The following is a 16,262-nucleotide window of genomic DNA, read 5'->3' on the forward strand; positions in this document are numbered from 1 at the left end:
GAAAGATACAATAAACATCCCCTTGCAAACAAAAAAAAGAGAGATTTTCTTCAGCCAAGGATGTAAAGAATTTAAAAGATATTTGGCTTGAAGAATGCTAAATGCATTGGTAATCTAAACCCTTCTCTTGTGAGTTAGTTGAGCAAAATTAATAGTCTGAAATTATATGGTAGCATGATTAAACATTTAATTGCTAATCTTCTTGATATCATGCTTCATTCTCATGCTAATGATAATTGTTTCATGGTATGATTAAATTGAAGTTCACTTTTGCCTGTATAATGCATAACCATGAAATACACAAGTTTATGCCTCAAGTTTCTAATTCAAAATAACTTGTGATAAGCTATGAATCATTGGGCATAATGAAAATGCTGTTTGCATGATATATATTTATATGCAGCATATTAGATTAATTCTTTATTCTGCTCTTTCATGTAACTACTTGAAAATGACAAAAAGAGAGAGAGATAAAGAAAAAGAAAATGAACATTGCTCAGAAGAAGTAAAAGCTAAGTAAATACTCCAATCTTAAGTAAAAGCAGTGCAAGCATAATATATTCAGCATATTTGTGAGACTTGTGTGAACATTCTTTTGGAAGGGATAAAATCCGTAATTAATTATATTTAAATAGGGAGAGTTTGGAGTGAATATCTTGTTGCTAAAGAGAACAGTTTAACATTTCTACATTGCTCATTATAGGGATGGTGCCAATGGGGAGGCTAGTGGTAATACCCGGCACTATTTGACCCAACTATTCGGTGTAGGGTATATTAGGGACGGCACAAGAGGGAGGCTAGTGGTAGTACCTCGTGCCCCTTCCAACTCCACCGGATAGGGAGCAAATAGAGTATAGAGCATAAGAAGGTAAAAATGAAAGTATATAAGAAGAATCAAGTCAAATTTTTAATCACTTGAAAACACACTTTAAGGATGAAATCAGTGCAAGATTATATTTAAATAGGAGGAGTTTATTTGAAAAGAATTGATTTTGATCATTGACATGCTTGCTCTTATATTTTAATGCATGACTTAACACATAATATATTTTGCATATCGCATGATGTCTTGAATTATGGGTTCTCAATATTTTGTAATGCTCCATGCTTGGACAATTTGATTGAATGTTTGAAATACTACATAAAATTTTTATTTGGTATTATTGAAAAAAAATTTCAGAATTGTCGTTCACAATCATCTTTAAAATCTGAAAGTTGAATAAATTTGTAAAAAGGAGAAGAGAAGGATATCTCTATTTAGGCAAAATGAATTGATTTTGTTTTATCCTTCAACTTGCTTAACTTTGGTATATAATGTTCAAATTCATACCAAAACTCAACATAAATACAAATATTCTGAATATGCTCTTATATGTTTGAAATATGTGTTTTCAATCGTAATGATTTAAGATGAGCTACAATGTGAAGATACATATCTCAAATTACAACTTTGAAAGCCTCCTTGAGAATCTTTATGAAATTCAGAATCTGATTTTGTATAAAAGCTTAAACTCAATATGAATTTCTAGATAAAACTACAGCTTAAGAAAAATAGAATAATTCTGATGCCTTGATTGCTTGCCCCGATACGCATCTGAAACATATCATTTCTTATCTTCAAAGTGTACTAATATTGGTCTGAATGATGTGTCTTTCGATGATCTTGATTGCAAACAAATATTTTTAAATATGTGATTTTATTTTGATATTGAAAAGATTTATTGTGCTTCATATATACATTGCTGAAAAACTTTGATTAAGAAATTAAATCTATAAATATATATACTTCAATGATCATCTATATGTTTTTTTTCCTCTCCTACATTATTAAAGACTTCTATCAAAATATATATGTATATATATATTATTAAAAGAGTGAATGATCTTAAGTTTAGAAATATTTCAGCTCACTCAAATGATTCTTAAAAGAAAGAAAATGTAAATGCTTTTGAAAGAATTTGAGCTTCAAATGAATTATTTTCTGATTAATATTTCAGTACATTTTCTCAAAGATTAAGAGGAAGCATAACTTGTTCTTAAAAGATTAAAAAGAGTGATTGCTATAAATTTTGAATAATTCTAGATCACTCTACATTCTTGATATCATAAAGTTTCAGTTTTATTCACGTTTATCATTAAAATCTGAAATTCAACAAAAGATAAGAATAATTAAAGAAGAATGCATCTTTTAAGGGGGAGCTTTAGATATTCAGTATCTTATCCTAAAGTTACTTTAATTTGATGCATACCTTGAATTTTATGGATTGATTTTGATGAACCTCCTTATATTGCAAGACTTGCTTTAATTATATAATAAGTTTATACCTTGAGATGAGTTCTATAAAGGTTGTCTTATCTCAAACCTTGAGTCTTATGAAAATAAAATATATTTTCGAGATTGACAATTTTATTGAACAAATTCTAAAACTCTCAAATGGAATGATTAATTAAGGGGGAGAAAGAAAATTTCAGAGGGAGAGATCATATAGAACTTAATCATGTAAATTCACAACTAAAGATGAGAGAAAGAATACTAAATGTAAAGTGGTATTAAACTTTGTGCCTCATTGAATATCTTTTGAAAGTTGGATTTTCATCTGTACTTAATTGGTAAATCACTTGTTTTGAAAACTAAGTGAAAAGGATTCCATTTGTCTTAGTATTGGAAATTTACTTTGGAATCTACTAATGAGCTCTTATTGGCTTGCACTTTAGTGTTTCAATCATGAGCCAATTCATTTTAATTGATTTTGATGATATGATCTTTAAAGGAGTAAAAGAAAGTCTTTAAGAGAGCTTTCAAAGAACTTTCAAAGCCCTGAATTTTATGTATCCTACATTGCATAAATTCATATTTTGGTATCTATGCTCCAATACTTTTATATCATGAAAGAACTTTGAAGTCATTAAGAATTAAGGATTCAACATAATCTTATGTTTTTCGAGTATATAAGTTTTGATCTTTATCTGCTCTTATACTATACTCTAAAAATTAATTAGATTGCTCTCATGTTGCTATATACTTAATATATTAAAAAAAAAGGGTATTGAAGTTTCATTCGTGCTTTCTTTAAATATTATTCTTGATACTCCTTGAAATAACTTGAAAAAGATTCCATCTACACTTGATTTCAAAACTATCTTTGGAATCTACATTTAGAGATCACTTCTGGCTTATATCCTAAATATCTTATTCCTAAAGCCAAACACATAGAAATAAGATATGATTTTATTAGGGATCATGTGCAAAATGGAAACATATGTATTGAGCATATATGCACTGAAAAACAATTAGCCGACATATTCACAAAACCCTTGAGTGAAGATAGATTCTGCACGCTAAGGAGAGAATTAGGTATATGTGATCCTTTTTATTGAAGAAATATAAAAGGGAGCAAGTAGTCTCATGATACATTCCTCCAATTTCTAAAAATCCATGAAACATGAGTCAAACTTGTTATCTATAGATTCCTTACTCATGTATCATTGTCCCAGAAAGAATTTATAAGGATTGGAAGCAAGAAAAATTTTTAGAAGCAAAAAGGAAGAGAAAAGAAAAATTCTGCACTTGGGTCAACCCAACCCAGAATAGGGTCGACCCAACGTTGAGTCGACCCAAGAAGTTTCTTGAGTCGACCCAACGTCGGGATCCCACTGTTAAAAAGAGGACCCGTGAGCTATCTAGGGCACTGTTTACCCTTTGTCCTCTTCCGAAAACCTTATTTTCCACTCTCAAATCTTCTCCAATCATCTCCAAACAGTAGATTACTTCAAGATCTTGGAGAAATGGGACCCGAGAGAGCCGTAGCCAAGCGATCCGGGAGAGTCTCACGATCTTGTTTAGAGACTAGGATATGTATCTAGTTCTCATATGTATTTGGTGGTTATCATGCATCTTCAAACTTTGATTGAGGAATATTGTATTTGCTTTTGCTTTTGATATACTAAAATATTCCTATTTTGATCAATGAAGTTTGAAGTTTGGTATTTATTGCATCTTTTCCCATGTACCTATTTGATGATAACAAAAAGGGGGAGAAGTAAAGAAAGAGTAATAGGGGAGAAGTAAAGATATCTTTAGAGTAAATAGAGTAACAAAAAGGGGGAGAAGTAAAGAAAGAGTAATAAGAGGAGAAGTAAAGTAAGAAAGAGAAATAATTTGTCAAACAAATTGAAAATCATATAAGATAGCTTATACATCTAAGGGGGAGCAATTTGTAACAATGAAAATCATCAAATCAAAAATTTCTATCAAATTTCATAATTTGGCACATATAATTTCAGAATTTGGCACGCACCTCTCGCACCCCGATACATAACCTGAAACTCATAGTTTATCTCAAATTTTTGAAGTTTCATCGCTAATGAATTATAAATGAAAGGGGGAGCAATTCAAAGAGTCAAATTGGCAACATTTAAATAATATAGGGGGAGATTTCACTCTTATATATGAAAAGCTGAAATTCAGCAATTTAAACCCTTTTATAAACTGTTTTTAAAGACAAGTATCAATAGGCTTATACTCTTTATTTTGTAATCATCAAAAAGGGGGAGATTGAAGATGATAGTGTTATTTTGATGATTAACAAGCAATTATCTAGAGTATATTATAAGTTAAATTGATACTTCATTTATAAGTTCATTACTCTCAGTATATTTGTATGAATTAATATAGATACATGTCTTTGTTCATTTGAATGAATCTAACCTTGAGATGCAACAAAGTGTAGATTGAGTCGACCCAAAGGTTGATTGGGTCGACCTCGGCACATCAAGAAGTCATTTGGCACACTTCTGCAAAATTGGCACAGATGAACAGTGAGTTGGGTCGACCCAAGGTAAGCATGAGTCGACCCAAACTTCAAGAACCTCAAAACATGAAAGAAATATGTTCTCTAGATTTACTGAGAGGGTCGACCCAAACAGTGGTTGAGTCGACCCAAGCTTGAGTCGACCCAAACCCTGAGAGAGTCGACCCAAAGGCAAGACAGAAAGGCAGACAGAAAATGGTTCTCTGGAATTACTGAGAGGGTCGACCCAAGAAGAAGTTGAGTCGACCCAAGTGAACTTTGAGTCGACCCAAAGAATGGTTGGGTCGACCCAAGTGAAGGAAGTCTGAAATTCAAGTTTCTGTGTTCTCTGAGAGGGTCGACCCAAGGAATGTTTGAGTCGACCCAAGGCAAAGTTGGGTCGACCCAAGGACAGGTTGAGCCGACCCAAACACGGGCTGAACAGTAACGGCTAGTTCTGCAGATGTACTTTTTGTCCTTCCCAAGGTCAGTAACGGCTAGTTTTTGAATTCTAACCATTGGGGCTTGACCAAAGGATGTGGAAAGCTATTTAAAGGGCACTATTCATCAGATAGAATAACTTTTGTAAGGAATATCAAAGAGTACACAAGAAAACAAAAGTGCCCTAATCTTCTTCATTCAAGAGCTTCATTCAAGAATCAAAGAAAGAGGTTGAGCAGATTCAAAGAGTCATCAAGAGCTCCATCCTCCCTTGAAGAGTGAAGCATCCTTGACAAAGAAGAGAGAAGCCACTTCAAAGCGATAAATATTTTCTAACTCTTCTTTGTAGTTAATATTGTTACATTTGCTCATTTAGGAGTTTGAATCTTTCTTTTTGTTTGTCAAACTATTTGTAAAGGTTCGTTGGTGAACCCGTAAAACCAAAGTGTAAAGCAACAAAGGTTTTTGGTGAACCCGGAAAACCAAAGTGTAAAGGTTCGTTGGTGAGCCCGTAAAACCAACAAAGATTTTTGGTGAACCCGGAAAACCAAAGGGTAAAGGTTCGTTGGTGAGCCCGCAAAACCAACAAAGGTTTTTGGTGAACCCGGAAAACCAAAGTGTATAGGTTCGTTGGTGAGCCCGTAAAACCAACAAAGGTTTTTGGATTGTGAGCCCGGAAAACAATCCAACTGTAATCCGCGGGATTATAGTGAATTCCCAAGGGGTCGCTTGGGGAGTGGACGTAGGTGCTAAGGAGAGCACCGGACCACTATATATTGTTGTGTTTGTGTTGTGCATGTGCTTACGTTTATTCTTGCAATATCTTCCATCTTTGTTCTAGTTTAACTCATTCAAATAATTTAAGAAAGCATCCACCGCACTTAATTAAGAAAACTTTTAAAACACCAAAATTTAGAAGAAACCAATTCACCCCCCCCCCCCTCTTGGATTGTCACCTTGGGCAACACTTTATAAAAGAAGTGGACCAGATCAGCCTTATCAAGCCCATGGTATGGGCATTTGACCAACAAGTCATGGAATCGTTCCCAAGTTTGGAAGAATTCCTCTTCAAATTTTCCTCTGAAAGTTCTTATGGCATCCTTAATTTTTTCTGTTTTAATCATGGGGTAAAATTTTGCCATGAACTTCCTAGATAATTGTTCCGATGTTGTGATGGAATTTGGGGCCAGAGAATATAGCCATGCCGCGGCTCGATCCTCTAAGGTCATTGGGAACAATCTCAATTTTACACTTTCTTCATCTAAATTTTGATTTTTTGAAAGTTTGACAAATTGTCATGAATTTATTTAGATGAATGTAGGGTTGTTCACTTTCAAACCCATGGAATTTGGGTAGCATATTTATTGTCGCAGCCCGAATTTTAAATTGGGCTGCGTTATTTATTGGCAACACTATACATGTAGGTGGACTAGCGGATGCAGGAGCGAATAATTCATTCAGGGTTCTAATATGATCACCCATTGTAGAGATTGGTGGTTGATCAATAATTCGTCGGATGTGACGATAATTTTTTCCATCCTCTGGGTTAAATGGTATTAACTTACCCCTTAATGATCTTCTACCATGCATACATTATCCACAACTTAATTAGACTCGACTTTTAAATGAAATCCTAAAAGAGAAGAAGAAGGGCTAGACCAAGATGACCACAATCAACACCACACAACAGATTGGCTCTATAATCTTGAGATTAAAGAAGGTTTAGTAGCTTTTAATCTAGTTGCACAGAGATTTATCAGGTTAAAAAGTTTCTGAAATTCTCTCCTAGATTAAACAGCTCCTAATCTTCCTTTCATATTAAGCTTGAGCTTACCAGTTAAGTGATCCAGTAACCAGTGACTAGGAAAGTCCCGGGGTGTGTGGTGGTGCCAGAGGGAATACACCGATACCACAATATCCGTAATAGTTCTCACTGTTGTAAAACTTTCCTAGACATCACCAATTACTGAATTCTCACTGGAGTGGCTTTCAGCCGCTTCTTTCCAAGAGCCTAATTGAGCTCGAAAACCCTAAGGCCAACATCTAATTGATTTTAATTTAATTTGGCTTAGGATATGTATGCAAGGTGGTGATTTTTGGGCTAAGAACAGGTAATGACTTTCCGACCTTATCTTTTTAATGGGTTTTACCCTTAAATTATTTTAGGCAATTGCTTAATACTAAATGCAGCAAATATTCAATGAATTTTTTTTTAAAAAGTTTATGGAATGTCATTAGGTTGTACTGATGAAATGAGCAAGCAAAAAAAAATTTAATTTATTTTTTTAATTTTATATTTTTAAATTTTTATAAAGGAATAACTTGAATATAAACTAAAACTAATCCTTATGCGTCAGTCAATCTCCGAATGCCCGTTGAATAAGCTCTGGAGATTACTCCGTGAGGAGCCCCAATAGAGGTATGATAACCTCGGGAGATTGCACCCTATCAATTACTAGCAAAAATAATAGTAATTTTTTTTTAATTTTTTAATTTAATTAATTTTTTTAACCTTTTGTTTAAATTTCAAATTTTGAATTTTAGAATTCAAATTTTGAATTTAAATTTTTAAATTTTAGAATTTTGGAAAAAAATTTTCAATTTTTAATTATCTTTTTTTTAATTTTAATTTAATTTTTTCACTTTTTTTTAAACTTTAAATTCCTAATTTCAAATTTTAGAATTTAATAACTACGAAATTATTAACTAAAAATAATCAAAACAAGAAAAATTAATAAAAATAAAAAAAAAACTTACTACCGAAGTGCATTCACTCCGAGCATCCAAAATTTGATTTGATCTTCATGATCATTCTTGCTTCTCGATTTGTCTCCCCGGCAACGGCGCCAAAATTCTATTGTCCGTTCCTGTTTCCTTAAAAATACGCTAAACAGATCGTTGTTAGAACCGACAAATAAAGTTTAATTTAATTATACTCTTACCTTTTCTACTCGAAGAATAGTGGTCGTAAGAGGTCGATCTACAGGAAGGCGATTGGAGTTACATAAAAATTAGAACGTTCACTCGGATTCAAAGCCGATTTTTGAATAATAAAAGAAAAATATTACGTCGGGGATGTTGACTGATTCTCTGGTCTGCCAGAGAATCTTTTCTATTTGAAAATAATGAAAAGATAGGTACTTAGAAATCGAAGAGCATTTATAAATTTGATGAAAAAGAAAGCTCTGGCATAAAAAAAAGGATGAAGACAGTGCTAAGAAGATTGAAGCCTCGAACATAAATTGCATGAAAGAAAATTTAATATATTGCATAAAAAAAAAAGATTACAGAATTTGAAGAATGGAAATTAAGAAAACAACAGAAATTAGAACTTTAGCATAAATAAAACTCTCTACCCAAATAAACTCTCACAGAAAATAAAATAAATTATGAAACTCTCCTCAAACTTTAAAACAGAGTATACTCTGTTTTCAAAAAGCTTTGAAAATAGAGCAACTCTCCCAACTTCCTCCCCGTGCCCAGCCGAGAGCACTCTCCTCTTTTGAACCAGCGGAGCACCTCCACCTCCTCTCTTTTCGATGGCCTCTCCTCCCCTCCTCTTATAGTCGCGGGGTGCTGAAATTTGGGGAGGAATCACGGGCGGCCGATTGCAGACGCTTGGGATGAGATGCGGAAGAGGGAACGTCCGGGGTGCGTGATCGATGGGAGGAAGGCGTGTCATCCGGGATGCTGAAATGGAGGAGGAAATGGCCGTGATGCGGATGGCTGGATGCTGCGGGATCGCTGGGAGGTGGATCCGGTGGGAAGACGCTGGGAACGTTGATCACGAACGGCTGGACGCGATGCTTGGATCACGCTTGCAGTCGAACGGGCATGGGAGGCTGGATCACGGAAGAGGAGCTGGAGATACTGCATTTACTCGGAACGGCAGCTGGGAAGCACGATGATTGTGGAGGTTTGGAGACGCCTTGCAGCTGGGACGCGGCTTCGCCAGCGAACGCGATGGACGATCGCGTGGAAGGCGGGGACGGCTGCTGATGCGGGGACATGTGCTTCGGTTGGGACCTTGCTGAGAAGAACCCGGGGAGTTGATGAAGAACTGTATGGAAATGGCTGAAGAAGATGGCTTGCTTTGAAGACGTTAAGGATGGGAAATCCGTGGAGAACATCCGCTGTTCCAGAAAGATGGCAGGGATGAAGGCATGCTGAGTCGGAGGACGTAGGGGAGGTGCTGGCTGCGAGTTCGGGCGTTGGCTCGGCCGGGATTGGGCAGCGGGAGGATGCACGCGAAGAAGATGACGTGCTGCCGAGTTTGAAGAAGGCAGCGTGGAAACGAACAAAGGAAACCGGAGGCCGTGATGTGTTGTTTGGGATGAGGAGATGGTAGGATGATGGAAGGTTGTTGTGGCAATAGTTTGCTGCAGACGTAGCGGTGGGAAGATGAAGACTTGGTGGCTGGAAAGTTGTAACGTGGGAGTGGCTGTTGGGAGGAGGATAGATGTGAAAATATTAAATTTTTTGTAATACTGTTCATATGAATAGTATTTTCACGGAACACTGTTCATATGAACAGTGATTTCAGCATGAATAGTAACTTCAGGAATGAAAAGTATTTTCAGCTATTCTTCATGGGATTGGAGGTTAAAAAGTTCTTTTTCTTTGGGAATCTCTATTCCGGAAGAGTGCGGGTGCTTATCCGGAAAGGAGGGAACGCGAGGATCACTGGAAGATCGCACACGGGCTCGGATGTTTGGGTGCAAATGTGTTTGATCATATCATGGTAGGATTGGGCCTGCACAGTTTGGGGCCATGATGCATCCCTCTAAACCCTACCAAATGCGCATTTAAACTTTAATTTATACTAATCTGTGCCAAACAAAAATATAATATTAACTTAGTAATTTTATCGTTATATGTTAGCAGTAATACTAATTTAAGCAGCATGTAGATCGCACTTTTGTGCTCTCATCAGGTCCAACTAGGATAATTAGTTTAGGTAGTAAACGGTATAGTTTAGTAATTGTTGATGGATTCTCAAGATTTACTTGGGTTTTATGTTCGGCACATGAGGATGAAGCTTTTCATGTTTTTTCTATGTTTTGCAAGAGTTCAAAATGAGAAAGGTTTTTCAATCGTTTCTATTTAGAACAACCATGGAAAAGAATTTGAAAATCATGAGTTTGAAAATTTATGTACAAAAAATGGTTTTCAACATAATTTTTCTACTCCTAGACCCTATAATTTTTCTACTTTTAGAACCCCTCAACAAAATGATGTTGTTGAGAGAGAAAAAATAGTTTGAAAATAACATAATTTTTTTGCTCCATCTCATGAGGAAAAAACTAGGACTTCTTAAAGAAATATATGTAATCATCTTGTATTCATTTCACAAATAGAACCTAGGAGAATTGAAGAAACTGAAAAAGATGAAACTTGGTTAATTGCTACAAAAGAAGAACTAAATCAATATAAAAGAATCAAGTTTAGACCTTAGTACCTAGACCAAAGGATCATCCTGTCATAGGTACTGTTAGGGGAAAAACCCTAAGTCATATATCCACAGAGGCGCTCGGCCGAAGAGCGCCGACCGGAAAGCTGCTCGGCCAAAGGATGCCGACCAGGAAGGCGCTCGACTAGAGGGCGCCGACCAGAGTGCGCGCCAAGAGGTGCCCAACCAAAATAAGCTGCTCGGTTAGAAAGTGCCGACCAAAGACAGCGTCGAGGCGCTCTGCTAGAAGGTGCTCGCCTAAAGGGCGCCAACCAGGAGCACTTGAAGCAACCCCGCCACAGGGCGCCCCATTGGGCGACCAGCTCGGCTCGGCACTCTTGCCGAGCCGATGCCTTAACCAAATGTTCAACCTCCGCCTAAAGTCCAAGGGACTGACAACTCCTACGGCTTGCGACCTGCCACTATCTCCAAGCCATCAAGGCATAAGATCTTCGCAGGTATTCGGCACGACCTGCCATTAATGCATGAGACTCTCTCAAGTCTCCGATGCACTCAGTCATTTAATGAACACGGCCCAAGACGATCTCCGGATCACTGAACCATCAGAGCGCATGGCTCTACCTGACCGCCGGTTCATTCGGTAATAAATGCACTTACCATCCACAGACCCCAGGCCCGCTACGGCCGACGGATCAACCACTCCAACAGGTCCGATCGACCGTGACAACTCCCTGGTTCCGGTCTGATTCGGCCTTTTTTTTCCACCACGCCATTAATGGGCCAAATCGTGCCCAATTATCACATAACGGGACAAACCTCCTGTCACCTCCCAGGTAACCGAATCCTCCTATAAAAGGGAACCTGGGGGGAAGAGAAAAGACGACGGAAAAACGGGAGGAAAAACCCGAAGCTTTCTCTGTCTTCTCCACATACTCTCTTCCCTGCTCTCTCCACGTACTTGCCCCCTCTGACTTAGGCATCGGAGGGTCGGCGCCGGGGAGCCCGGCCACCGGCTTTTTTGCAGGACAGGACAGGACTGGACGCACCACCCCTCTTCGAACTTGCACACCCCCCGCGGCGGAGGACGCAGCCGGCCGGCGCACCGCCGTCTGCCCCCTGCAGCAGCGGAGCTCCTCCTTCTCCGGCTTCGCGGCGGCCCCCGGGTCCAATTTCCAGCAACAGTTGGCGCTAGAGGAAGGGCCCGAGTTCGCCACCATGAAGCTAAGAAGCAAAGGGGCTTCCAACGCCTCTCGACGTCCTCCACCAAGCCCAGAATGTTCCGTTCGGAACTCATCACCCCCGGTTGAGCCAGCACCTCAAGTTCGACCGGAACAATTTGATGCCCTGGTGCAGCAAGTGCAGGCGTTGGCTACCGCCGTTCAAAACTTGCAACCCAGGGGCATCCCAGCAGCGCCGTCTCCCCCGGCTCCAGTTCAACTGGGACCCCCTACTAGCGGGCTTCCTCCTCGAGGTCAGGACTCTCAAGTCCAGGCCTCCCTCTGGAGAGAGCACCCAGTCAGAGATCACGGAGGCTGGCCACAGCCTTCAGAAGCCGAGTCGGTTCCAGGGCAACCTGCACCCAGAGGAACCGCTGTAGCGATCCTCCAGAATGATGAACTCGACAAGAAGGTCGAAAAGCTGGAGCGCCAAATCCAAGCACTCCATGGGAGAAAATCGGGACATAACGGCGACTTCGAGTTCAATACGAAGTCGCCCTTCTCCCAGGAGATTGAAGATGAACCGGTTCCCCTCCGGTTCAAAATGCCCCAGGTGGAGCCTTACAACGGCAAGGCTGATCCCTTTGACCACCTGGAGAGTTACCGGGTCTTGATGGCCCTACAAGGAGCCTCGGAAGCCATGATGTGCAAGGCTTTCCCGGCGACACTTCGAGGACCAGCCCGGCTTTGGTTCACCGGGCTGAAGCCAAGTACTGTCTCCTCCTTTGAGCAGCTCGGCAGACAGTTTGCCGGCAACTTCGCCGCCAGCCAGCCCCAGCGGCGGACATCCGACTCCCTCCTCGACATCAAACAAAAGGAGGGAGAGTCCTTCAAGGAATATCTGGACCGGTTCACCGCCGCAACATGGGAAGTCCGGGAGCTTGACCAGTCAATCGCCATGTCGGCGCTGAAGACTGGAGCCCGGTCCTACAGATTCCTCTTCTCGATTGAGAAGAATTTCCCAGCGGACCTCACCGAAATGTTCGCTCGGGCACGGAAGTATGCCAAGGCGGAAGAGGCCGTGGCAGTTAGGCGGGGTGGAACCGAGCAGAATCCCAAGAAGAGGCGCCGCGAGGAACGCGGCCGACCCAGAAGCTCGTCTCCACGACGAGCTAAGAATCCGCCCCGCCCGAAGAGTCCACCCCGGTTGAGAGGACCACCGCAGCAGAGGTCACTCCGCCCGAGGTTCCCGCTGCAGGCCCGTACACCTGAAGGGAGGTATGAAAAGTATACTCCCCTCAATGCTCCTCGGGCTGAAATCCTCATGGAGATAAAGAATCGGGATTGCATCCGGCTCCCCCCTCCAAAGCCAGACACCAGAATCCGGCGTGATCTCCGGAAGTATTGCCGTTTTCACCGGGATCACGGCCATGATACCGAGGATTGTTATCAGCTCCGAAATGAGATCGAAGCACTCATTCGCCGAGGGGTGCTCGATCGGTTTGTGCAAGGCCGGCGCGAAGGGAAGAAGCCAGCCGAAGGAGCAGCACAGCCTGAAGGTTCCAATGCCAACAGGCCCATCGCCGGCGTCATCAACACTATCCGAGGAGGGACCTCAGCTGGAGAAGCCTCGGGGGAAGGAACCTCCTCGAAGCGCCCACGCACATTTGAAGCTATCTCCTTCTCAGACGACGATCTAGAAGGAGTCGAAACTCCCCATGATGATGCCATGGTCATCTCCATGATCATAAATAAATTTGATGTAAAACGCATCCTGGTTGATAATGGAAGCTCGGCAAATGTTTTGTATTTTGATGCTTATTGTAAAATGGGGATGACAAAGGAACAGCTACAGAGGATGAATGCTCCGCTAGTTGGATTCACTGGGGATTCAGTCCCAGTAGAGGGCGAGATCGACCTTCTGGTCACAGCCGGGCTCGCCCCTCGTGAAAGTACCGTGGGTATGAGCTTCCTTGTGATACGCCTGCCCTCGGTTTACAACGCCATCCTTGGAAGGCCAGGACTCAACGCCCTCCGAGCAGCGGTCTCAACTCACCACCTGCTGATGCGATTCCCCACCAGCCAGGGGGTCGGCGAAGTCCGAGGAGACCAAATGGTGGCAAGGCGATGCTACCTGGCGACCCACGAGGCAAAGCGACCCGCCGAGGTGCCTGCCCCAGCGACTGACCAGCCCTCAACCGAGGTTATGGAGGCACGGGCCAACCCCCAAAAAGAGCGGGTAGAGCCCGGTGAGTTATTAATTCAGGTTCCTCTACGTGAGAACTCTCCCGAGCTAACCGTGCAGGTCGGCTCCGGCCTTGGCGAGCACGAGAGGGGTCGCCTCGTCAACTTCCTGCGAGACAACATGGATGTTTTCGCATGGTCGCCTGCAGACATGCCGGGGATAGATCCAGAGATCATGGTCCACCGGCTCCAAGTAAAGCCAACCAGCAAGCCCGTGAGGCAGAAGAAGCGAGGCGCCGCCCCTGAACGACAGCAAGCAGCAGCCGAGGAGGTCAGCAAACTCCTTGAAGCTGGATTCATCCGGGAGATAGCTTACCCGGAGTGGCTCGCCAATGTGGTCCTCGTCAAGAAGGCCAACAGAAAGTGGCGTATGTGCGTGGACTACACTGACCTGAATAAAGCCTGCCCGAAGGACAGCTTTCCACTTCCTAGCATAGACCAGCTCGTGGACTCCACCTCGGGTCACGAACTGCTGGCATTCATGGACGCCTTTTCCGGATATAACCAGATCCGCATGGCGCCAGAAGACGAGGAAAAGACAGCCTTCATCACCGACGGGGGAACCTACTGCTACAAAGTGATGCCATTCGGTCTAAAAAATGCCGGGGCGACTTATCAAAGGCTGGTCAGCCGGATCTTCAAAGACCAAATAGGCCGAAACATGGAGGTCTACGTGGATGACATGCTGGTGAAAAGTAAGGCGGCGCAAGACCACATAGCCGACCTCAATGAAGCATTCTCCACACTCCGAAAGTACCAGATGAAGCTCAACCCAGCTAAATGTGCATTCGGGGTCACCTCCGGCAAATTCCTCGGCTTCATCATTACACAACGAGGAATCGAGGCCAATCCAGAGAAGATCCGAGCCCTCCAAAGGATGACGCCTCCCAGGACGGTCAAGGAGGTACAACGGCTCACGGGCCGAGTGGCAGCCCTCGGGAGGTTTATCTCCCGCTCGGCCGAGCACTGCCTTCCATTCTTTGCAGCCCTCAAGAAGCCTAAGAACTTTTTGTGGTCGGACGAGTGCCAGCAATCTTTTGAAGAGCTCAAGCACCTGCTGGCTTCCCCTCCCCTACTCACGAAGCCTCAACAGGGTGAGCTCCTCTACTTGTATTTAGCTGTCTCCCCTGTAGCAGTAAGCTCGGTCCTGGTCCGAGAGGAGGGAAAACTTCAGAAACCGGTGTATTACACCAGCCGGGTCTTAAGGGATGCTGAGACCCGATACTCCAAGCTTGAGAAGACCGCCTATGCTTTGGTCATCTTAGCTCGGAGGCTCCGACCCTACTTCCAAGCTCACACAGTGGCCGTGCTGACTGACTAGCCGATCAAGCAGATCCTGCAAAGATCGGATCGTGCGGGTCGGATCACTAAATGGGCCATTGAGCTCGGGGAATTCGACATTGAGTACCGGCCCAGACAGGCGATCAAAGCACAAGCACTCGCAGACTTTATGGCCGAGTGCACTATACCAGATGAGGTCAAGCCTGAACCTGAGCCACCGCTGGAGCAGACCCCGAGTTTTACATGGGCTCTGCATGTCGATGGCTCTTCAAACTCGGGGGGTAGTGGAGCAGGATTTATTCTCACCAGCCCGGAGGGGGTGGTCGCCGAGCAGGCCCTGCGCCTCGAGTTTCCTGCTTCCAATAATATGGCGGAGTATGAAGCGCTCGTCGCCGGGCTTAAGCTAGCCAAAGAGCTAGGAGTGAAGGACTTGAAGGCCTTCAGTGATTCCCAGCTCGTCGTCAACCAAATTGTGGGCGACTTCGAAGCTAGAGACCCGACCATGCAGAAGTATCTCCAGAAGGTACGGGATCTCGCCTCGACCTTGGACTCTTTCTACGTCCAACATATTGCCAGGTCGGAGAATCTCAGGGCCGACCGGCTATCAAAGCTGGCGTCCTCTCGCATGAGCGAGCTTCCCAAAGGGGCAGTCCTGGAATATCTCCAAAAGCCCAGCACGGACGAGACCGAGCGGACCCTCTGCACCGAGCTCGAGCCGAGCTGGATGGATGGACTCATCAGCTATCTGCAAGACGAAACTCTCCCTGCTAATGTACGAGAGACTCGCCGAATCAAGCGCCTCGCCACCCGATACATACTATACGAGGGAAAGCTCTATCGGAAATCCTTCACCTCTCCCCTTCTTAGATGCCTTCGCCCAACGGAAGCTAATTATGCCCTGCGCGAAGTCCACGAAGGAATTTGTGGAAACCATCTGGG

Source organism: Phoenix dactylifera, chromosome 18 (genome assembly GCF_051530095.1).
Source record: "Phoenix dactylifera cultivar Ajwa chromosome 18, Ajwa_hap1_PhDact_Kaust_v1.1, whole genome shotgun sequence".
Taxonomy (NCBI): domain Eukaryota; kingdom Viridiplantae; phylum Streptophyta; class Magnoliopsida; order Arecales; family Arecaceae; genus Phoenix; species Phoenix dactylifera.